The sequence below is a fragment of the Panthera pardus genome, unplaced genomic scaffold, assembly GCF_024362965.1.
Source record: "Panthera pardus isolate Hobbes unplaced genomic scaffold, ASM2436296v1 HiC_scaffold_2, whole genome shotgun sequence".
Classification (NCBI taxonomy): Eukaryota; Metazoa; Chordata; class Mammalia; order Carnivora; family Felidae; genus Panthera; species Panthera pardus.
The window spans coordinates 17108057-17132009 of record NW_026526765.1 but is presented as its reverse complement, the minus strand read 5'-3'; the positions used below and the strand labels follow the sequence as shown (position 1 = coordinate 17132009).

The following is a 23953-nucleotide window of genomic DNA, read 5'->3' as shown; positions in this document are numbered from 1 at the left end:
TCTGAGCTGTAGGTACAGAGCCCAACGTGGGGCTCGAACTCAAGAACCTTGAGATCATGACCAGAGCAGAAGTCAGACGCTTAACTGACTGAGCCACCCAGGCACCACTAAAAGGCGTTACCATTTTTAGCTAGGTTCCTATCTTTTTCTCTCCCCATCTGTCACTGATAAAGTTTGTGTGTTATGCTGTATCTGCATGATTTTTATTGCATATGTGCATGGCCGGCTGATTTTAGGACTGAATACATTGCATTAGAGCAGGACAGATAGTGTATGGGTTTTTAGGAAACGTCCTGACCAAAGCAACAGAATGATCAAAACAATTTCTGAGGAGTTTTAATAATTGAATGTTACCATACATAATTTGATTTTATGTAATGTTTGAAATTAATTATAATGAAGTTTGTAAAGATAGTAATTTGAAATTGCACATAGGCCTATCTCGAGTCTACTTATATAAATATTCATGCTATATTAGAACTAATTTCCATAAAACATGTTATTTATGGATATTAATTATAAACTAAATATGGTATTGTTAAATGGTAGGATATTTTTAATGCTGTTATTTCATTTAAAAGTGTTTAATGTTACATTTGGGTAGTAATTGTGGAATGATTTATAAAATGTTCCGTATTACCTTTGAAAAGAGAAAATAAATAAACATCATCAAGAAGAAAATAATGACATATATGCCTATGTAATTTATACAATGTAAGTAATTTTATTTGAAAATTAAAATAGCAGTTTAAATATATTTACTTATATTTACCTGAACATATTTAGGTAAAGGTTCAATTTCATGTCAAAGTTTCATATCAAAACATCTGATAATCTGCATTATGTTTTTCATAACCAAGAGCTTTTAGAATAATTAATTAACTTTTTTCGACCTCACATTTTTCATTAAAAAATACAAGGTATAAAATTTTAGTGTGACATTAATAAGCACATTTATATGAAATAGAACTAACTGCCATGCTTACCATAAAACATGCATAAACTATGTTCTTTTCTCCCTCTCCCTCTTTCTTATTTTGAAACCACATATTAATTGTGAATATTTTTAAACAAGAATCAAGCTACAGCTCTTGATGAATTATCATAAAGAGGGCCAGGAAAGAGACTGGTAGTAGATAAAAAACATTTGGATAGAAAATAAAAATAGCAGTTAAATGTGTAAAATTCATACTAATATCTGCACCTATAACATAATTTACACCTAGAACTTAATATGTACAGAATGGTTGAATTTATTTTTACAGTCTTATTCAGGTTTCTGACATCTTATTAAAATTTTGATTTGCCTTCCTAAGCATCTGGTCCTTAAGTAAGGATATGGCACCAGCTTCCTCTTGTTGGAGATTCCTGAGTGCTTCATCTGTCAAAATGATTGGAAGGCACTAATAGCATTTCATAGATGGGGGCCAACAATGCCAGATGTCCTGCAATCCTACACTGCCTCCCCCAATCAAATGTCCCAGTGTATATCCACATGGTGATAATCTGTATTTAGTCAAACAACAAAATCTTTATATGTAGATACTTTCAGAGGGTTTAATATAAATTAAAAATTTCAAGAATATAACCACTATATAAACTAAAGGAAAAATATACCCTGCTCATTCCAGAAACTTCCAAGAGTTTTCAACATTTGCTAAATTGTGTAGCGATGGGAATCCTATTTATGTTATTTGAGTCATCAGTAGAGTACTGTAGCAAGCTATATTAGCACATCTGTACCTTGTCACATCCAAGATAATTGTAATATTTAAATATATAATGATTTAGTCCACATTAATAGAAAAGGTGTCCACAAAATTCATTTGAGTATTTCAACTTGGGCATTATAGTATAACTAGAAATGTACAGTTCCCAACATACCTACCATTTTTTTGTATTAAAATAATAAAAATAATAATGTAGAGACTATTTAATAAAGTTGATACATATGTATATGTGTATGTTGCACATATATACATATGTATATAATGAAATAATATATCATGCTATTAATATAATAATATATATTTAATTTTTGAAATCTATAAGCATAGTTTGGAAACAAAGTAGTGCCATATTACTGCTAGAATGTCTGCAGCACGTTTTAATATTTTAATCACAATGGGAAGAAAGGCACTAGACATTTTAATCCCTCTTTGTAATTAAAGTTGCAAAGAGCAAATGTTCTTATTTGGGTTAGGAAAAGTAAGTGATACACTTTTAATTTGAATGAGATATCCTGAAAGTCTCCTGAAATTAATTAGGGTTTTCTCAGAGGCCTTCTAGAATGCATGTATCTTAACAAGGTCCCCAGCCCTGCAGGCACTTAGAGAATTCTGAAGTTAAAAAAAAAAAAGAAAAAAGAAAAAAAGACTCCCTCCTTGTCCAAACTTTAGTCAGGAACCTGTGGGTTCTCTTTCCAATTCTAGTTTTAGCAAAGAATAATGGTTAGCCAATTGATCTAGAATCCCCTCACCCCTGATATTTAATCACTTTGGCCTGTCTTTAGCAAAAATGCATTTTGACAAGAATTCCCCTACCTCTGACATCTCATCAACTACTCTTTGGCCAAACATTCTAGCTGTCTTTGGTGTATTTGGGATTGAGTTCAGTGTGTCCCCTTTGTTGTAATAGCCTCTCCAATATTGCAATAGTCCTGAATAAAGTCTTCCTTTCTGTTTCTAACAAGTGTCAGTTGTAAACTTTTCTTTTTAAGAAAATTCAGTCATCTTTCCATGGGGAGAAGAGTCAAGTCAACAAAATGTAAAGTATTTCAAACCATAAAAACCCTGGAAAGGATTATCACACAGGGTATAAAATGCAGAAGGTAGATTTGGCATGTGAATAAAAACGTGCGATTTAAAACTGTATGAAGAACAGTTATGTTCCCAGATCTCTTACCATTACCGAACAGCTTGTTGATGACTCTTCTTTTAGCATAGCAGAGGGTGGGAAATTTATTTTGTAGAGAGGCTTGTAAGATATTACTCATTTGTTTGCTTGTATGCTTTTCTTCAGCAGGGTTCAAGGATTAGAAATAGGTAGAAATCACACAGCAGACTTCACTCAGTGAAAAGGTTGGCAACTTGCTGGTGAAAAAAAAAATAAATAAAGGTGTGAAAGAGGATAGGTCAGAGATCAGCAAACCTTTTAAGTGAAGGGGCAGGTTGTAAATAGTTTCAGTTTGTGAGCCATACAGTCTCTAACAAGTACTCAATTACAACCTTGAGTGCAAAAGCAGCCATAGGTGATACGTAGATGTGGGCTGGTTTCCAGTAAAACTTTTAGAGTTTATTTATTTATTTTGAGACAGAAAGAGAGTGTGTGTACAGGAGGGGCAAAGAGAGAAGGAGAGGGAATCCCAAGCAGGCCCCATACTGTCAGTGCAAGCCAAACCAGGGCCAGGAACGGTGAGATCATGACCTGAGCTGAAATCAAGAGTCGGACGCTTAACCGACTGAGCCACCCAGGCAGCACAGAACTTTATTTTAAAAATAGCTGGTGGGTTAGAGTTGGCCAAAGAGAGGTAGTCAGCCAGTTCTTGTTTTAGTTTACTGACAATAGAGTGTTTAAATTATTCAGTCATAGAGTCCCCCATATTGATTCCCAAATATGACTGCATATAAGAATCCTAAGAGGAGCAGTTGTAAAGTCGTAATGTCCAGTACCAAGTTTCAGAAATACTGGTATAATCTTAGTTGAGGCCAGGTCACCAGAACGTTAAAAATCTCCCCCAGGTGATTCTAATGTGAAGCAAGTGTTGAGAACAGCCATAGGCATTTGATGCTCATAAGGATTAAGTATCCACAGGGGGGCTCTCATGGAATGGGAGAAGGCAAAGGTGCCAATGGTTTGGAAGTCTTAATGATATAGGAGAGTAGCTGCAGGGGAACTGTTAATACATGATAAGGGGATAAGAGATTGGTAAGAGATGTGTGTGCTTAAATTAGTGACTTCAAAGGAACAGCGGGTTTTGTAATTATTATTTCAGGGACTCGATAGGCAGCCTCTAAAATTTCCCCATTGATCCATACATTTTAATATTTGTACCCTTGAGGAAACCCCTACCCTTGAGTCCTGGTTGAATTTATTAGCTCACTTCTTTCATATACACTATGACAGAAGTAAGGGGATGTCTCTTCCAGGATTAAGTTGCACAAAGACTGGCTTCCATCTTCGGAGCTCTCTCTCTGTTCCACTCTCTCATTCTAGGAGAAGCTGGCTGCCATGTTGAGAAATGCTATGTGGAAAAGCCCACATGTCAAAGAACTAATGTCACCAGTTACCAGCCAGCAAGGAGTTATATCCTACCGAAAACCACATGAGTGAGCTTGGAAATTGATCCTTCTAGTATGTGCCATTGGATAATGGCAGACCTCACCAACCTCCCGACTTTCAGCCTTATGAGAGACTCTTAATTAGAGGATCTAACTATTGCTAAATTTCTTCACCTAGAGAAACTATGGCATAATGAATGTGTGTGTGTGTATGTGTGTGTGTGTGTGTTTAATGTTTATTTATTTATTTGGAGAGTGAGGTGGCAAGGAGAAAGAGAGAGGGAAAGAGAGAAGCCCAAGCCGGTTCCACGCTGTCAGTATGGGAGCCTAATGCAGGGCTAGATCTCATGACTGTGAGATCATGACCTGAGTTGAAATTGAGTCGCTCAGTCACTCAACCAACTGAGCCATCCAGACACCCAGAATGTTTGTTGTTTTAACCCACTAAGTTTTGCTGTAATAAGCTAAGGAGCAACAGGTATCTAATAAAATGGGGGATCTGGAGAAAGGAAGACTTAAGCAGAGAGAAGATAAAAGTCAGTAGATTATAAATATCATTCAGTGAAACTGAAATGCTTGTAGTTGGGAGAAAAGAGCTGTAAGTCTTATTGCTAACAATTTGGTTAACATGACTCATAATCCAGGGGTCATATGCTTACATGTGCCTCAGAGAATAGATGAGTTTATTCCTGGGTATAGGATTAAACGTTTCCAAAAAGCACGGGGACCAAATAAGATAAGGACCTCACCCTTGAACTCTGATATTCAAGGCATGGGGCAGATGAAGAGCTCATGATCAGGGCACAAACAAGTTCATGGTAGAACAATTTGTGAAATATGGAGAGAATGCAGGACAGCTTTCATGACCGACTGAGTGATTAATTGGTTGATTTGGAGGGTGTCAATGGTATTTTGTCTTATTTCTATGAGTGCATAGAAAATGTTTTCTGTCTTTCCTCCTGGATTTCCTGCAATATAGTTAAGGCGAATTGATTTCAGAAAGTATTCTGAGAAAGCTTTAATGGTATTATTAAGTTGGTAGAGAAAATAACCGATGTTATAAACTCAGGTTTTCAGCCAACTTTTTTAGCACTTTCAGAATGATTCCAGAAAAACCTTGAATAAATTGGATATTTGTATTAATTTTATGCCCTTTTATTGTGACTTTATAATAAATGAGAATTTTTTGGTAAATATTGGAAGTTAATATTCTATAGTTGGGAAAACCAATTTGAAACACCCAGACAGCAAGCCCATATAAAACTACATAACACCACAGACTACAGCAAAAGAATAACTTAATGAACTTAGAAGACAAACTATGCACTTTGTGCCAAGCTTATTAAGGAAGATACAATTTCAATACCAATGAAATAAACTCCCACAAATTGATTTTTCTTTGTGTGCACTCATCAGTGTAAATACAATTAAATTATAAAGCCTGTACTTGTTCAGGAAAGACATTTTCTGTTCATATTCATGCTATGTGGGTGCTTTGGCTTCTGATACTTTGTTATATAAAAACCTTGAACAGTGACAACAAAAATCCAACAAGTACAAGTTTGTAAAGCTTGTAAGTATCCTCACAACACGGATGGACCTAAATGGTATTATGCTAAGTGAAATAAGTCAGACAGGGAGAGGAAAAAAAAGCATACTATTTTATTATATATGGAATCTAAAACAAACAAACAAAAAACAGAAAATGGTCTTATAAATACAGAGAAGAAACTGGTGGTTGCCAGAGGGAAGGGGGTGGGTGGGGATGGGTGACATAAGTGAAGGAGATTTAGAAGTACAACCCTTCAGTTATAAAATAAAAAAGTCACAGGGATGAAAAGTACGACATAAAGAATATAGCCAATAATATTGTAAGGACTTTGCGTGGTGATGGATGATAATTACATTTACCTTGATAAGCACTGAATCATGTACGCAATTATGGAATTGCTGTGTTATATACCTCAAACTAATGTAACATTGTACGTCAGCTACACTTCAATAATTAAAAATAATACAATGAAATGTTACAAATTTACAAACACCTATGCATTTCCTTTAACAACTAACATTACAGTTTTCATCAAATGAGAATGTCATGAATATCTTTTTGAAATAAACTGTCATTATTATGAGACTTAAAGTTTTAAATTAGCACATTCTGTAATTTAAATAATAGGATCATTTTTCCTCATTACAATAGTATGAAAGACAAGAAAATCCAAAGTTGTGTGTGTTTTTTTTTAATTTCAAAGAGTAAATTCACCTACAAGTGCCACTTTTTTTTTTTTAATTTTTTTTAACGTTTATTTGTTTTTGAGACAGAGAGAGACAGAGCATGAACAGGGGAGGAGCAGAGAGAGAGGGAGACACAGAATCTGAAACAGGCTCCAGGCCCTGAGCTGTCAGCACAGAGCCCAACGCAGGGCTTGAACCCACGGACCGTGAGATCATGACCTGAGCCGAAGTCGGACGCCCAACTGACCGAGCCACCCAGGTGCCCCTCAAGTGCCACTTTTTAAGGGCTGAAGAGCTTCCAAGTACGATACAAGTTTATAAATTACCTAATTCAATAATTTAAACTTTACAAAAATCTCCTAAATTACTGTTAGGATCTCTGACTTTCTGATAAGAACACTGATTCGGTGATTAGCATCTTGCCCCATATAACGCAGTCAGAGTTACGATTTGGAATTTCACTTTTGCTGACACCAAATTTGATTAATTTACCAAATAATCAGCTGAGTTAAGCTCCATGTAACCGAATACTCAATAACGATGTTTTCAGCAATCTCCATTTGGCTGAGAAGGGAGAAAAAGGGTCCCCTAGACCTGCCCCAGGTAAACATAGACATTCTAGAATGTGGTGAATGTGAGGGCATTTAACTTTGAATCTAAAACAAATATTCAGTTTGGGGTTTTTGTTTGTTTGTTTATTTTTCGGTTTTGTTGTCGTTGCTTTGTTTCGTTTTGTTTCAAGTTTCTATAACATAGGAATCAACATAAGGAAAACACTATTCCACCCCCCCCCACCCCACCCCCGGTTACAGAAGGATGGAAGATATGTTCAGCTGCACAAGTCAAGAAGAATGAGCAAGATGACTACGCTGCAGGATATGGTCTCCAGATATAACAGCCACATGAGCCGGGGTTGGAAGTGACGGAATGGAAAGTTACAGCCAATGAACAATTTTCCAGGGACCTTGATGGAATTGAGCATTAATGTATTTTGAAAATCTCTGTGATGATTCTAATGTGTAAGAAAGGCTAAGAACTCCTTTCTTTGAACAATATAGACAGACCTTTTTATTTCCTCTCTTCCCTCAGGGGTGTATATGCAAACACTCCAGGTCAGATATGGAGTTTTCATGACTGTCAGACATCCAGACTCTTTACTCTTTTCCTTGGCCATCTTCCAAATGGTGCTTTTTCTCATGCTCTCATATGACTGCTCTGGATCCAGCCATCACAGCACCTCTTCCAAGAAGGAAGAACAGTAAATAAATATACTGCAGAGGAATAGAACAGACCTCTTCTTTTAAAACTTCTCAGAATTTACACATTTCTACTTCATGGGCCAAAAATTAGTCATACGTGTCATGCCTAGTGTCAGTAAAGGATTGGGAATATAGTATTTACTCCTGGTGATCATGTATCCCACTAAAAATTACAAGTCTCTTTTTTACTGGTGAAGAAAGAATAATGGATATTAGAGGTAATCAGCACTCTCTGCAAAAATTAGTACACATTCCATCATAAGTGTTATAGGAAATGAGGCACCAGGCAGTTTAAAACATTTTTTTTTTACATTTATTTATTTTTGAGAGACACGGAGAGACAGAGCACAAGTGGGGGAGGGGCAGAGAGAGAAGGAGACAGAGAATCCAAAGCAGGATCAGGCTCTGAGCTCCCAGCACAGAACCCCACATGGGCCTCGAACTCACAAACCATGAGATCATGACCTGAGCTGAAGTCGGATGCCTAACCTACTGAACCACCCAGGTGCCCCCAGACAGTTTTAATAGATTAAAATTACTGTCTTTTTCCCCCTTTGGGGAAATGCTGGCAATTTTATTCTGGAATTAAAACGATGACATCATAGCCCACAAAAACATAATTGTGGAAAAGAGCTTTTGTTTATTTATATTCAAACACACAAAATAGGTTTTTTTTTCTTTCTGATTAGTCCAGCCAAATGGAGGGAGCATTTATTTGTAAGTTATTCTTGTCATCAAGTTTACATCTTTCCTTCATGAGAATAAAGTTTTGTTTAACACAAAAATCCTTGTAATAATTAAGCATAACTAAAAACTTATGCTATATCCTTACAGATTCTCAACTGTATTTATATCAGTAATTGATAACCCTGGTCAACTTCAAAAATGCTTTTCTGGTCTCACCACCTGCCTCATTTACATAGTGTTAGGAAAATCCCAGAGTCAGGCGTTTCCAGCATACCTCCAGAGCTGGGATCCCTAATTGCTGGATGCGCTAATAGAAAAATATTTTTGTAAACCATGCCGTATTAAAACGAACGTTTAATGTACAACTTAACATACATTTTAATATGACACGGATTGCAGGTTGTGAAAGTTAAATTTGCAGGTTGCATTGAACCTTTTATTTTCCTAACTTTGCCTCATTATAGACAAGGATGCAGCCCCAAGATCCAAGAATTCCATAAAGGTCAACATTGACGTTTGCTGTCTGGCGTCTCGTTAGCTTTGCCCCAACAACACACATATCAAGAGGTACAGAAACTGAACGAAGCCTGTCGTTACTGTATTGTTACAATCAGCTTCTAGCTTGTTTACAGTAAGGCGCCACATTTGGAGGGGGTAGGGAAGAACCATGTGGGTAAATTTTCACCATACAGAATGCTTCTCCCCATTAGGGATTCTATGGTGATCTCCCCAAATCCCTGATGGGAGTTGGGGAAGGGAGGCGAAGTCTTATGTAGTTTAGAGGGAAAGAAAGAACTTTAAACTCACCCCCCTCATCTGAGTCAAAGAGAGACTACGTAAGTATTAGCAATTTTGAGGGAGAGCATACTAGGCAGCTAGTAGCAGCCTAAATAAACTTGTCTTTTAGGAGCATCCCTGTTTCAGCACATCACATATTTCTTGCCTTGTTTGCTCGTACATGTGTTACACACCTAGGGTTATGTTCTTGGGTTATATTAGTAAGAGTTGTATATCTAAAGGAAAGTGCGATATTCTCATTAAATGTGAGAGGACTACTTTTGACATTAATATAAACAAGCAAATTTCTTCCTTATAATACTTTCAATCAGGTTATTGAAACTAAATGATATCCTTGGAACATGATTTTCCAGAAATTACTTATGACCACCAGATAGCAAAAATCTGAAATTAAAACAAATTTCTGTTTAACAGCTTGACTTGTTTATGTAATTAGACTAATTATTTTATTGTGAAATCAAGGTGTCACGCAGTAAAGAGTCAAGAAATATGCTATAGTAAGAAATTAAATTGTGACCACAAGGCCCTAGTATATTGATCCCACAAGCGTTTTCCATTTCTACAGCTATGTTCATCAAAAACAACAGCAAAAGCCAGAACACAAATGCTTGATGCTTGTTTTAAAGTCAAAAATAATACAGAAAAATTAACTTCCACTTGAGAGGTATTTAAAAATTGTTTAATCTATGACCCAATTTGAATCTCATTGTCTTGAGAAGTACAATATGTCTCCACGAGGAATCATCCCTATCACCTAAAAATTAGCTGCAAATGAAAAACTGTATCTGCTTACCCTTCTGGGAAAAACACAGAAGTTATCCCAAAGATTTAATTAGATATGGACATTTTAAAAACTACATATTTTTATTTATTTATTTTATTTATTTATATATTTTTTAAAGTTTATTCTATTTATTTATTTTGAAAAAGACAGAAACAATGTAAGTGGGGAAGGGCCTGAGAGAAAGTGGGAGAGAGAGAATCCCAAGCAGGCTCTGCACTGCCAGCCCTGAGCCTGACGTGGGGCTTGAACTCATGAAACCATGAGATCATGACCTAAGCCAAAAGAGTCAGATGCTTAACTGACTGAGCTACCCCGGCGTCCCCATATTTTGATTTTTAAATATATAAGCAATATAATTCTGTATTTTGACAAGTGATTTGATAAACTAGGTTAAGTGATGGTTACTAAACAGTGATGTTGGTAAACTAGTGCTCCAAATAACAAACAAAGTCTGGATATAGTGTTTCCTGATCCAAGGTGTAAATCCTCTGACCATGGTTGCTTTCAAGCTATTAACACACCATTCTCCTGAATGTGAAGTTAGGGATGTTGTCAGCAGAATGATTAAGTGTGCCCAATCTTTAAATAAGAGGATTCAGCAATGCAAAGCTTCTGAGGCATGAATAAACCTAGGATTTTTGTTCAGCAAAAGAGTCACTCGGCTGAATGAACAAGATGAATCAGCTAACAAAGCAATTTTAGCCAATGATAAGAAGGAGTTTGCAAACATCCTTTTGAAATTCAGCTTTAAATTCTTTTGGCTAGTACTCTTGCTTTTATTATCCCTTGAACTTGTTTTTATAGGCTCTGGAGGTAGGTAATTAAATCACTAATTGATGCATTTTACTATTCTAATATGAAATTTTGGTACTTAAAATTCCCATGTTATTATAAATTCAGCTTTGGCCAATGCATTTAATATATTACATTTTAATGCTTATTTAATCTAAAACAATGTCAGTGTCCTATTGGATTTCTTCTTTAACGTGTGCATTATTTAGAAATGCATTATTTAATTTCCAAATATGTAGATATTTTCTCAGTGTCTTCTTATTTTTTCTATTTTAAGAAAAATAAGATAGAGAATACTCTTAGCATGATTTTAGGTTTTTTAAGGTTTGTTTTATGGCTCAGAATGTGATTTATCTTGCAAAATTTTCTGTGTTTACTTTAAAATAATATGTACTATGCTATTGTTAGGTGGATTAATCTATTCATTTTAATGAGTAAATTTTTGAGAGTTTGTCCAAATCTGTTTACTTATTGGTATTTGTCCTATACTTTTATCAATTATTGGTGAAATGTGTTGAATTTTTCTATTACAGTTGTAATTTTCTCTATTTCTTTTTTCATGCTTAGCAGGTCTTTCTTATTGTGTTTTGAATATTGTTATTAGTTGCATACATATTTAGAATCATAGTGACTTGACCACTTATCAATCATAAAATAAATCCTTTTCCATCTTTTTACCTTGCTTTATATTTTGAAATTATGCTTCGTAGGGGTGACTTAGAGGCTCAGTCAGTTAAGTGTCTGATTCTTGATTTCAGCTAGTTCATGATCTCCAGTATTGACCCCACATCGGGTTTCATTGAGCATAGAGCCTGCTTAAGATTCTCTCTCTCTCTCCTCTGCCCCTCTCCCCTGCTCATGCCTCTCTCTCTAAAATAAAATAATAAAATAATAAAATAAAATGAAATGGAAAATAAAATAAAATGAAAAATTTTTTATATACAACCTATAGTTGGTTCTCACTTTGTTTTAATACAATTTGGCAATTTCTGTCTTTAAATTGCTGCACTTGTATTGTTAGTTTTTCACGTACTTATCCCTATGGTTGTGAAGTCTTCCTCTTGGCCCCTCTGGCCAACTTATTCGACTTTTAAGTTTTAGCAAGTACCTTTAGTCCACGTGATTGATTAACTAAACCTTTCGTTGTATATCTACAGATCATACATTTTTTTCCTAGAAATACTTGAAACCAAATCTTCTTATACAACCTCCTCTGGGGCGACCTCTCATGTGCACAGCCTCCAAGCACCACAGGTAATGTCTGTAGCTGGCACCGCTGATTTTGCATGCAATCAAGAAGTGTTATAAATCACTGTGCTCCCCTTTTACTGACTAACAGCCCTAATGTTCCTTTAAAAAAATTGGGGCCAGGCAAAAAATTGAAAACAATAAATTTCCCCTTTGGGGACAGGGAGAAACCTGAGAGTTGGTTTTTGAACAAGAGTCTGCTTTCTTCCCAGGTGGCTGGCCTCCTGAATAAACTCCTCTTTCTTTCCAATCACAACTTGTGTCTTGATTACTAGCTTTCAGAGCAAGCAGCAGCCAGTCTAGCTTGGGGGTTTTTTTGGCAATGATTGGATTAAAATCGACCATCTTGTTAGATGTTCTCTTTATTTCTTATCTATTTTTTCTTTTTGTTCCTTTCTTCCTTGTGTTTGTATTAATTATCTTTATAATTCTATTTACTCTCTACTACCATCTTATTATTCATGCCTTTTTAAAAAAAAAAAATGTATTGTATCTGGGGATTACAATATACAATTTAACTGAGTTAACCTTTTGGTATCAAAATAAACTCATCTCCATATGTACTACAATTCATTATGAGTAGAAGGTTTTCAATGAAAAGAAAAGTTAGGTTTATAATAGTAGATCATTGATAATGTCACTAAAAATCCCTCAGGTGCCTCTCAATCTTGATTTTTCCAGATACTTTCTTTTTTCAACTATTTATCTAGAAAACTCAAACAGAAAAGTATGTCAAAAAGGGGGGAACATACACGTTTGGCAGAAAAGTAGCAAATTGACATGGAAAATTAGATTTTAATTATAAAGATTATAGCTGGAATAAAACATTGAAAAAAGCATGGAAAGTGTAGCATATTTGAATCAGTAAATTGCTAACCAAATTCTTCAGTTTCATCCCTTTCATAAAAACTTAAAGACACATATATGCTCACATGAATATTCCTACTCTTTTTTTTTTTTTTTTAATTACAGTTCCCTTTGTTTCAATTTCCATTTGAATGCTGGTTTCTGTCATTAGGTATTGCAGTTTCTTAATTACTATGAAGTTTATTTGTTCTGAGTTCTTCATCTAATACTGCCCTTTTGTTTTTTTTAATTTTGCATGCTTAACAAATGGCCAGTAAGAGTGGAGGATAATTTAATCAAAGAATATAGGAAAATTGATTCTTGTATATAGTATCCTTTTTATTTTTTTTGATTTTATTTTTTATTTTTTTAACATTTATTCATTCTTCAAAGACAGAGACAGAGCATGAAAGGGGGGGGAGGGGCAGAGAGAGAGGGAGACACAGAATCCAAAGCAGGCTCCAGGCTCCGAGCTGTCAGCACAGAGCCAGACATGGGGCTCAAAACCACAAGCCGTGAGATCATGACATGAGCTGAAGTCGGATGCTTACCCGACTGAGCCACCCAGGCGCCCCTATAGTATCCTTTTTAAACGAAGGGATGTCTTAAGAGAAAAGCATGCAAGAAAGAAAAGTAAGGTGATCTCTTAAAGTTTGTGCGTGTGGTTTCCGATATAAAGAGTGTGTACTATCCTTTGCTATTCTTGCTGCTGGGGGAAAACATGTTTATTGAAATCGACTGCATTTTAAGAAGCTTGTCATATTCTCTAAGAATAAATACCAAACTTCTCTGTCCACAGTTTAATTTAAATACAGAAAAAATGAAATCCCTTGAATCTGTTTCTATTGCACCATTGGTATGAAAAACGTGTGACTAACCAATTTTAAATAGACCTACTTCAAGGAGAAAAGAAAAACAAAGAGTAACATATTATTTTTTTAATGTATGTATTGACTTCAATAGCAGGAAAATAGATTTCATAGGTTAGGAATCTAAACACATCCTTCATAACGAAGGGATTTTCAAAAAGGATATTTGAACGGAACCTGAAATGTTATCAATTTAAACAAATCCAATCCAAAGCATCATTTTAGAGCTTAAAGAGCTGAACATGCTTCAGAATTGGTCCTTAACAAAACAGCAGAGACAAAGTTGTCTTTTCCCTACCTCTTTCTTTTTCAGCTTGTCTTTTTCCTTTTTTTTAAGTTTATTGATTAATTTTGAGAGAGACAGAGACAGCAGAGAAGTAGGAGAGGAACAGAGAAAGAGGGGTACAGAGAGAATCCCAAGCAGACTCCGCACAGCCAGCACAGAACCCAGTGCGGTGCTCAAACCCACAAAGCTGCGAGATCATGACCTAAGCCAAATACCAAGAGTTGGACGTGTAACCGACTGAGCCACCTAGGCATTCCTTCCTTTTCCTTTTTCTCCCCTATCTCAAAAAACCCTCCTGCAATGTGTCCATTCTGGAAACAAAACTGCTTCTTTCGGGTACTATCTTGGACACTATATCCCTACTGTACATGAATCCAGTTTTTCCTAAATGTGGACTAAAGATTTCCATTCCTGAAATGCTAATTCCACATCAATAATCCTTGACGAATTAAAAAGAATTCAATCAGATACAACCTCTACATCAGCAAAATATTTCAAGGTGGAAGGGAGCACTGGCACTGGGTTTGTGCTCACTTAATAACATTATTAATGATGTGGATGAATGAACAAATATTATGAAAAGGAAATTCATAGGTATTAAATATGTAGAGTATGCAGAAACAAATAGGCTGGACGGTGATGTCTGCACAATGACCTAGAGAGGTTAAAAAAGTTAATAACTGCCCAATATTCTTCTAGTTTTCAATAAACTACATCACTTAACTGGTAAAAATAGTCAAGAAATATGCAGCAATGATAGTTAAGCCAAAAGGTGAAGAGGAGAAATTATATAATGCTGCATTTTTTGTATAGTACAGTATCTAATGAACATTTCTAAAGTTTTAATTCACACATGAAACAAACCAAACCAAAAACAGTAGTTCAATTGTTCTTCACTGAGAGGATAAATTATTTATGTGGAAGCATATTCAAACTCACATAAATAACATGGGTAATCTCTTTATTGGGAAGTTATTCAGAGCATTTAAGTAACTTGGGATCTTAGGAACTCATTAATTTTCATCAATAATTGATAATCAAGATTCAGTATACAAAAAATCATGATCTAATATTGAAAGGTGAACCATTTTAACCTTCATATTGCTTTTCACCTTGGCTGTGGGTTGGAATTCATTCTCAGTCTCTATAGTTTATTTTGAAACATTTTCATGTGAAGGTCATACAAATATTTTATTATTCCTAATTTGGGGAAAGTTGTTAACTTATTACATCATTCATTGCCTAGTTTCCTTTGATGATCCAATGTAAATAATTTTTTCTATATTCTTGCTATTTTAAAAATTCAGAGCGTATATATATATATATATATATATATAATGTACACATTCACATACTCAATATCTATGAAAGAACTTAACTTCGAAAATAAACAAATTAGAATCTTTTTAGGTCACATAATATAATATCTATGGCATTCCTACTTTTACCATGACTCAAGTTAATATCATTTCATTGTCATTCATTAGATTTCACACGTAAAAAGAAACATCATGTGCTGCATGATAAAATAGAAATGAAACCAAATACAGTGTTTTAGGAAATTACAAAAAAGTTTTATTTTACCTTAGGGGACATATAATAAAATCTCTCTCCCTTAGTATTTTGCTCACTATCTAGCAAAATTGAATGGAATCTACAAGCATTTTTAACAAGGTTATTTCCGAATTTTGCAGCATATCACAATCAGATATTTACTCAGGCCACTGTTCACATTCTAGGCTTCTATAAATAAGGTGGAAAAAATTTCAAAATGATGACACTTTCCTGCCTAGACAAATTTTCATGCAAAATACTCAGTTTCCTCTTTATTTATAACAGAATAGTAAAGAATTCACCTTGTAGATTCAATTTTTGTTAGCATTTCTACTTCTACTATAATTAGGTTTTGAGTAATTCCTGGGTATAACCTTTATGTTTAATAATTTAATTTAAATGCACTGATAAAGCAAATAAAAGTACTAACAAAGTAACTCTCTGTTATTCGCTTATATAAAAGTCCTATAAATTCAAGATTTCCTTGATTTCCACCATGGTAGCACATCAATACATTTTTTGTGAGTAAACCTTTCTCTTCCTCTACATTAAAAATAGCAATTTTTTGCTTCCCCATTTAATAGTCTGTGAACTATTTCAGTTTTTTTGTGCACAGATGATGAATAGAAGCAATGCATAGTGTTTCGGTTCCATCTATTTTCAAATCTATTAAAATTCCATCAATCTGGGATCTAACAGTTCTCAAGCCCATGATTAATTTTGAAGGAAACAACAACCAACTCCTATGTGATTATTTAGAGCCCACATTTTCTTACCCCTTTTTCAGTTTTAATGGAGCTATCAATGGTTTTGGCAAAGTTTGTGGTTCACTATTCCTTTAATTCAACATATTTCTTGAAATGGTAAGTTATCATGTTATGTAGGGTATAGTCTCTTGTGCCCCTGTTTAGAAGTGAATTCTGCCACAAGCAACTCTCAAAGATGCCCTAAGCGCTCCTCTGACCTCAGGATACAAGCAGCGAGTTGCAAGGGCCTACTAACTTTGAGAGTACTTCCTTAACCGAGTTTACATGATTTTGGTGTTAGAGAAATCAGTACAAACAAAAGTCAACAGAGTAATACTTAAACTGTAGAGCTCTTACAAAAACCCATACATTCCATGCTTTTTCTCATTTCCAATGCTACCTGACACGACCAAGTCCTCTTGGACACTTCCTCCAGACAGGAGGCCTAACAAGTATACATCTTGAGGATAGAGGGGAGCTGTAGTATAATCAATGTTCTGGTACTTTCTCTTACCTTTTCCAATGATGCACCCATAGTCGTGGTGAAGTTGTATCTGACCTTTTCTAAAACTTAAAAATGGCAATTGGTGAACAAAATTCTATTCAATGATCTCTCCTACAAGTCTTATTCTTCTAATTCTAAATTCATAGCAAGCACTGTGAAACATCCTGGAATATTTCCCCTGCATTTTGCATCCGATTTCTATGTACCCTCTGTAAGCGGAATGAAAAAGTTGAGGATGGTAAAAATAATATTTATCATACAAGATGTGGGGTAACAATTCAACATAATACAGTGGCTTTTATCTCTACCTGACCACCATTTCATCAATCTCTAAGGCTCAGTTCAAAACCACTTCTCTGAAGCCTTCGTTGGCCCTCAGCATCCTTTATTTCTGCCATAATTCTAGAACTATCCAGAATTATGTTTTTGTCAGCTTTGGTTTGCTTGTTTTCCTGTTGTCCTCCACAATAAATTTGGAACATGTGGTTGGTAAGGTTCATGTATTTTTTTTTTCTGTATATTCAAGACTACATTAGATTCTGATTAGATATTCGATATATTTCCATGAATGTGTAGTTAATCTTATGCTACACAGCAGATTTTAAAGAGTTTAAGTCTTAATGCTTTTGAATTCTAGGGAAAGAAATTCAAAGAAAGAGAAAGACGTGAGTCATTTTAGGAGCTGGTGTACAAAGACACCAGCTTTGTGAATTTTGAAAGATTGAGTATCAAGTCAAACATATTTTTTTCAAAGCAATTAAACTGGGCTTTTAATGATATTGCTTAGACATTCCAGACAAAATGCGTAGCAATGGAACTAATTCTTATAAAATGACTTTGAAATCCCTAAACTCAAATATAATCTCATGGAGTCATTATTAGTGATAAAGAATTAATATGTTTTATACCTTCATTATAAAAAATAGTGGAAGAGGGAGGAGAAAAAAGCTTTATTATGAGTTACAAAATTTAAAACCTAAATTGATCATTTTTATTATTTCAAGAAATTTTCCCCCAGAGCTATTTTAGCAGCAACATCAAAGTCAGGAACCTAAGTTCCTGTAAACAAAAGAGTTTACAGGAGTTTAATTGTATCGCACTATCCCTTTTTCCTCTGTCTCTTAATTTTCTCAGTAGTTTCTAAGGAGTAAAAACCATTCCCCATGGAGAGGAGAGTTCCATGGAGGTCTGATGATGGTAATGATCTTTGTGAAACAGAGGCAAGTACTGTCCACCAAGTTGTTTATAATGAGGTGTCTGGGGAAAATCGTGTGGCCTTCTGTTGCGTCTCCTGTACCTAGCTGGTGTTGTCTTTGTTTGGGGGAGATGTTCTGTCTTCTGCATATAATCACGGGGCTGTTGGAAGTATCTCTTCTCTGGGCTTCCTGCTGTGGCACAGAGCACTTCTTTTTTTTAATTCCTTTTTCCTTTCTTCTTTCCTTTTTTGAAGATATTGATGCCTCTGTTCACATGGTCAGTGACAACAGTACAGCCTTCAAGTTTGGCAACTTATGTCAATCTCATCAATGTTTCCATTATACGTGCATTTTAAGCTCATTACTGCTACGGGTTTATTCTAATTTAAATACAAAATAAATAATCTTAGCAATGGCTAGAGGTTTTATACTCACAGATGACAGAAATATGCATCTGGACATACTTTGGGGCACATAGGACATTTGGGGATATAACTGATAATATGAACTGACGTGTTATTTTGCATATGCTACGCTGTCCACGTTAATATAGTCTGGGATATATTTATACGGCTCATTGGTTTGAGATTACTAGTTAAGAAAGTAGAAATGACCCTGAGGTGGAAGCAAAAAGTGGCGTTATATGGTGGGAATTAGTCTCTCGTCTCAATACCATCATTTTCTTCCTCAGATGAAGTGTTGTTTTTGTCATCAGTAAAATGTCAATTTTTTCGCCATGCAGCTGAAGCCCATACTATAAATATCAAAGGACAAAATGATGGAGTATATATTTTTTAGCAGGATAGCCATGCAAGCCTGGACTTCTGACCTCTTGACTATTATAGTAAAGACAGATTAACAATTTTATTTAAGCTACCGTATTTATCGCAATGCACAAGTCTCTACCTTGCTCAGCTCCAAAGGGCACCATTTTCATATAATTCATTCCCAAAGGTAAATCCATAAGTATATTCCCTTTAACAAATGGTGTATAACATATGGGATGGAGAAGAGACACTTAGGAAGGATGGGAAAATGATCATCTAAATGTCTATGTTTATGCATTACACTTTAGCTGTTACAAGCAGCAATGAACTCATTATAATTATAGGGTCTTAATTTAGAGAAATGATTTTTAATAAAATCATGGAGTGATGTTAAATAGTAGAGTCTATATTAGTAGAGTCTCTAAATAGTAGAGTTCACTGGGAAAGTGAACAGTAGCCACCAGAAAATATGATAAACATGGTAACCAATGGTCAAGGGAAGATGACAAATAAATGGGAAAAAATAAAATTAACGCTGACTCATTGGATACATAGAGATAAAATCATACGATTAACCTTTAAAGCAAAAATACCACTAATGTGATATGAAATGACACATGTAGATATTCTACAGGTTCTATAATTCCTGTTAAAGAATTGGAAATATTTCATTCTACTTCTTTGTGTACAAGAACACATACTATGTTATAAAAGAAATGCATATAGAGCGAAATGGGCCTGTGAAGACAGGAAATGTAGATGAAGAGAGAGATTGTAGAAAGCATTTTGTACGGGTCCCAAGGCCCGTTAGTATGTCTTTACATACTATATATATTTGTGTATATATAAAGGCCATGAGTCTGAAACACCTATAAGGATGTGGGGCATTGTGATAGACATAGTCAGGTATGTTAACAATGACAACAACAACAACAATACGTGTCATGAGAACCCTTACATGATATAAGGTCCACAAAGTCTCCTTGCAGTTCTGTGTTCCACAAAGTTGGATTTTGAAAAGCTGAGGCAGTCTGAGACCTCTTCACCAAAATATTCTTCCCTTCTTCCTGTGTAAACAGCTTGCTAAAATTTCCACACAACTGAGTCCTAGTTAATATGCACCACTTCCAGGGCTGGACCACAAACCCCCTCCCTGATCCTCCTGTTCTTTCCACATTTGTCAGTTCAAAATGGAGAACTCCACAACCCTATGGGCGGCTCCAGCTGGAAGAAAGGAGTAGGCCACTTTCCTGAATTACTGGGTAGAGAAAGTCAACCACTGACCGGGAATGTTTTCATTTGAATGTTGCCAGTGAGAAATGAATTTTAACAATGAATCTACTTTAACCTTGAGAATTGTCAAAACATTTAATGTTACCCAGGCATTTACAGGAGACTAATAAATAACTCTCCATTTTTCCCTCTTCAAATTCAGATTGAACTGAGGTATAGGTATGGAAGTAAAACAGACAGTGGTAAAATGTTCCCTCATTTGTGGATAAAGCTATTTCAAGGGGTGTGGTTTAGCATTCAGACTTGATCTCGTGGGCTTCTAGAGACATAGGGGTAAGTGATCCTCACTCTAGTTCTGAAGTTCAGTTTTAGTTCTGAGCACACATATACACTTCAAGGAGGATTACAGAGCCTACAGGGGCTGGGATCATTCATAAGGCCTGCTGTTATACCTACACTCACTGACCCATGCTGTATCTGTTAGTCAAATTGCATCTGGTATAATTGTGATAAATGAAATGCACCAGCCTTAGATAAGCTAGTCCCTGACACATGCCTAGACAAGACTTAGAGAAGAATGGCTTAAGGTGTGAGTGTCAAGGCGCACTTTGTTGTCAACGTGCACTTTGTTGTCAAAGTGTGGAGCTTCCTGCGTTGTGAGGTAACCTTCACTTCTTCAGAAGTTATGATCTGCACTGGGGGCTCTGGGTACCCTGCCGTTTTAGGCATGTTCATTGGTTTGTCATGAATTTGAATGCACTCTCTTTCTTCCGTAAGTATTAATGTTTTTTCTTATGTTTTTTTAATGTTTATTTTTGAGAGAGAGAGAGAGAAATACACAGAGAGAGAGACAGAGTGTGAGCAGGGGAGGGGCAGAGAGAGAAAGAGAGAGGGAGACACAGAATCTGAAACAGGCTCCAGGTTCTGAGCTGTCAGCCCAGAGCCCGAGGTAGGGGGCTCGAATTTGGAAATGGCGAGAACATGACCTGAGCCAAAGATGGATGCTTAACCGACTGAGTCACCCAGGCACCCCTCTTTCTGTAAGTTTTAGTAGCTAGGTTTTATTTGATTTTCCCAGGTGATTTGCCCACTCATGTGCTTATGGAAGGCACTCTGGTCTTCCTATAAATTTGAACGTACTATTGACGTTAGTAAGAACAAAGGACACGCACAAGCAGAGATAGATTGCTGTGCCTTGCATGAGAAGCAAATGAAACTTAAAGTCCTTTTGCAAGTAAGCTTTTGTTCAGTTTGGTTTCTTAGAACTCCCTGAAATGCTATGATAATTACAGTGGTGTAGTGAGAGTTTACTGGTTGCTAAAGCTATCCATGCACAGTAATTTTGCAGAACACTGAAGTATGTAATGCGGGTACTGAGTAATAAAATGATGAAATTGCTACTGCTTTGTACGATGTTTGAATCCCTTTGTCCATTTCTTGGTAGACTGTTCTTAAATAATATGCTGCTACCATTCCCACAAACTGAATTTTTTTAGTTTAAATAGAAGGTGGTTGACATGAGTTGAAATATCTTTGCTACGTTAATTGTTTATTTTTTTCCTTGTCATTGAAAGAGTAAAATTAACAGACACACACACACACACATGCTTGCACACACATGCACACATACTCAGAGCTCTAAACAACAACAACAACAACAACAACAAACATACTGCCAGAGAAGTAGGAGGATTTGCTGTGGAAAAAAAGCTGTAAATGGCACTGCATCCGAACTTTCTGCACAGCTCTGCAGATTTTTATGCATTATTCAATCCATTAAAAACCACCTTAGAACATAAAAGCAAACACAATAGAAACTAAATGAGATAGTTACAAAGAACATCAAAAATAGTAATTTAAGCTCCCATATGACAGCAAGCTTGTTCAGAGTCTAATTTTGGCTCTTTGGGTTCTCTTTAGAATCTAATTCATTTTACACATGCATATGTCTGTAGGGAGTGGGGGATAGAATTAATTAACCCAAACATTGGACGCCCACTCCTCTAATATTTCCTATGTTAATACACAAATCTGTTCTCTTCATTACTATTAGACCGCATTCAAATTACAACACAATTAGAGATCATTAACTCTCTCCTTTATAATCAGCAATTTTCACAGGCCTCAAATAGACATGCACCTTTAATATATTCCTATTCATCTTACACTTTCCTTTAGGAGAATGTCAAAACAACTTTTTTTTTACATTATTGCTATTTGTTTTAGTTTTTGCACGCTGCCTGGTAGAAGATAATTATTTCTACTAAACGTCTCTTCCCTTCAATCATTCAAATAGCAATTCATTGCTATTTAAAATGAAAAGAAACAGAAGAAGAAAGAAAGAAAATACACCACTGTAAAAATCAGATACTTTGGTTCTACAACTTTTGTTTCATGCACAAAGAGGTTTATTTATGTATTCCAAAATATCATGCTGAGGAGGAAGACATCCTCACTTTTTATTATTTCGTCTGCATTTTAAAAGGAAATGTGTAGAGAACAGATTTTTCCTGAGGTATTATATTCATGAGCTTTAAAGAGGAAGAATATTCAGTATGCTAAACAATGGCTGTTTACAAAAACATGTTTTATTGATTAATTTACCTAAATTCAGTTAAAGTTTCTTTCAGCTTAATGTACTTGTAGATATAAAACTGTGTATTTGTGTTTTGTGGTAATGTGTTTAATCTGGTGTTACAATTCTAGTGTCCAATAGGTTTTACTCAATTTCAATTTATTCGCTTTATGGTTTGCCAGAATGTGCTTATGGAAGGCACTCTGAGTCATGAAAATGAAATTCTAAGCAGGTTAGCACATAACTATTTTTTAATTTATAAGCTTCCTGAGTTTTAGGGAACTGCGTTCTCTCTCTCTCAGTCACCCAGCTACAAGAACCCAGAGGGCCCTCGTTGTGGTGCATGGAAAGGCAGTTAAGGGAAAGATGGCCCCTTTTTCTGTCTCTCACAGCGAACAGGCTCTGTCTGGCCTCTCAGTCACACAAATTCTCTCTTCTCTACTTTCCACAAGGCAGCCAGTGTACTACTCCCCAAACACACACCCGAACATGTCAACCCCCTGCTTAGAGGAATGTAATCACTTTGAATTGTCACGAGCAATTGTTTTGAACAGAATACAGATTCAAAAATAATCTGCTGAATATTGAAGGCCCCCAGGATAAAGTCCAAACTTTAATCTGTCTTCACTTACCAGTGTTCGGTGACCTTTTAGCTTCATTACTGATCATCGCCCACTGTCACTAAGGTGACATGAGGCCTCCTCCACAATATTTAGTGGGAGAATACAGGAAGAGATGAGATCATTGCTTCAGCATTTAAATGTCTCAGCTCCGAAGGGACACATGTCACTTCTACTCATATGCCATTGCCCAGTACAAGTCACATGACTGCCCAACTACAAGGCAGATGGGAGATGGAAGTCTCAAATACCAGGGAACAGCAGTACTATGTGTTATAGTGGCTGAAACACAACAGGAATTTCACAAAAATATTTAAGGAATAATCGAGATTCATTTGACTGCAAGAAGTAGACACAAAAACAGTTTGGCAAACAAGAGGGATTGACTAGTTTTTGTTGTTGTTGTTGTTGTTGTTGTTGTTGTTGTTGTTTTTCAAAATCTTAAGAAAGGCAGGGGCATTGCTTGGCTTTATTTTTCACAGAGACAGTGACTTCTCATTTTTACACACTTTTTCTACCGATTTCCAATCTCTGCTCCCCCTGGACCTCTGTCTTATCTGTCAGACTGGCCTCTGCCACAGCTATATTACTGAAGACCTCTGGTTCCTGGTTTAGCCTCCTGGACCTAATAGGTCTGTGGGAGTTGAGATAATATGACTGATGCAACTTG

General features: G+C 35.8%; 1 long non-coding RNA gene across 1 annotated transcript in view; it reads right to left on the bottom strand.

Annotated features, from left to right (window-relative positions):
* The window catches only part of LOC109267694 (uncharacterized), a 40460-nt gene extending 17038 nt beyond the window's left edge, over window positions 1–23422 (bottom strand). The window contains exon 1 of the long non-coding RNA XR_008423949.1: window positions 23296–23422. This is a non-coding gene — a long non-coding RNA (uncharacterized LOC109267694). The remainder of the gene's footprint in view (window positions 1–23295) is intronic.
* Between the last annotated feature and the right edge of the window lie 531 nt (window positions 23423–23953).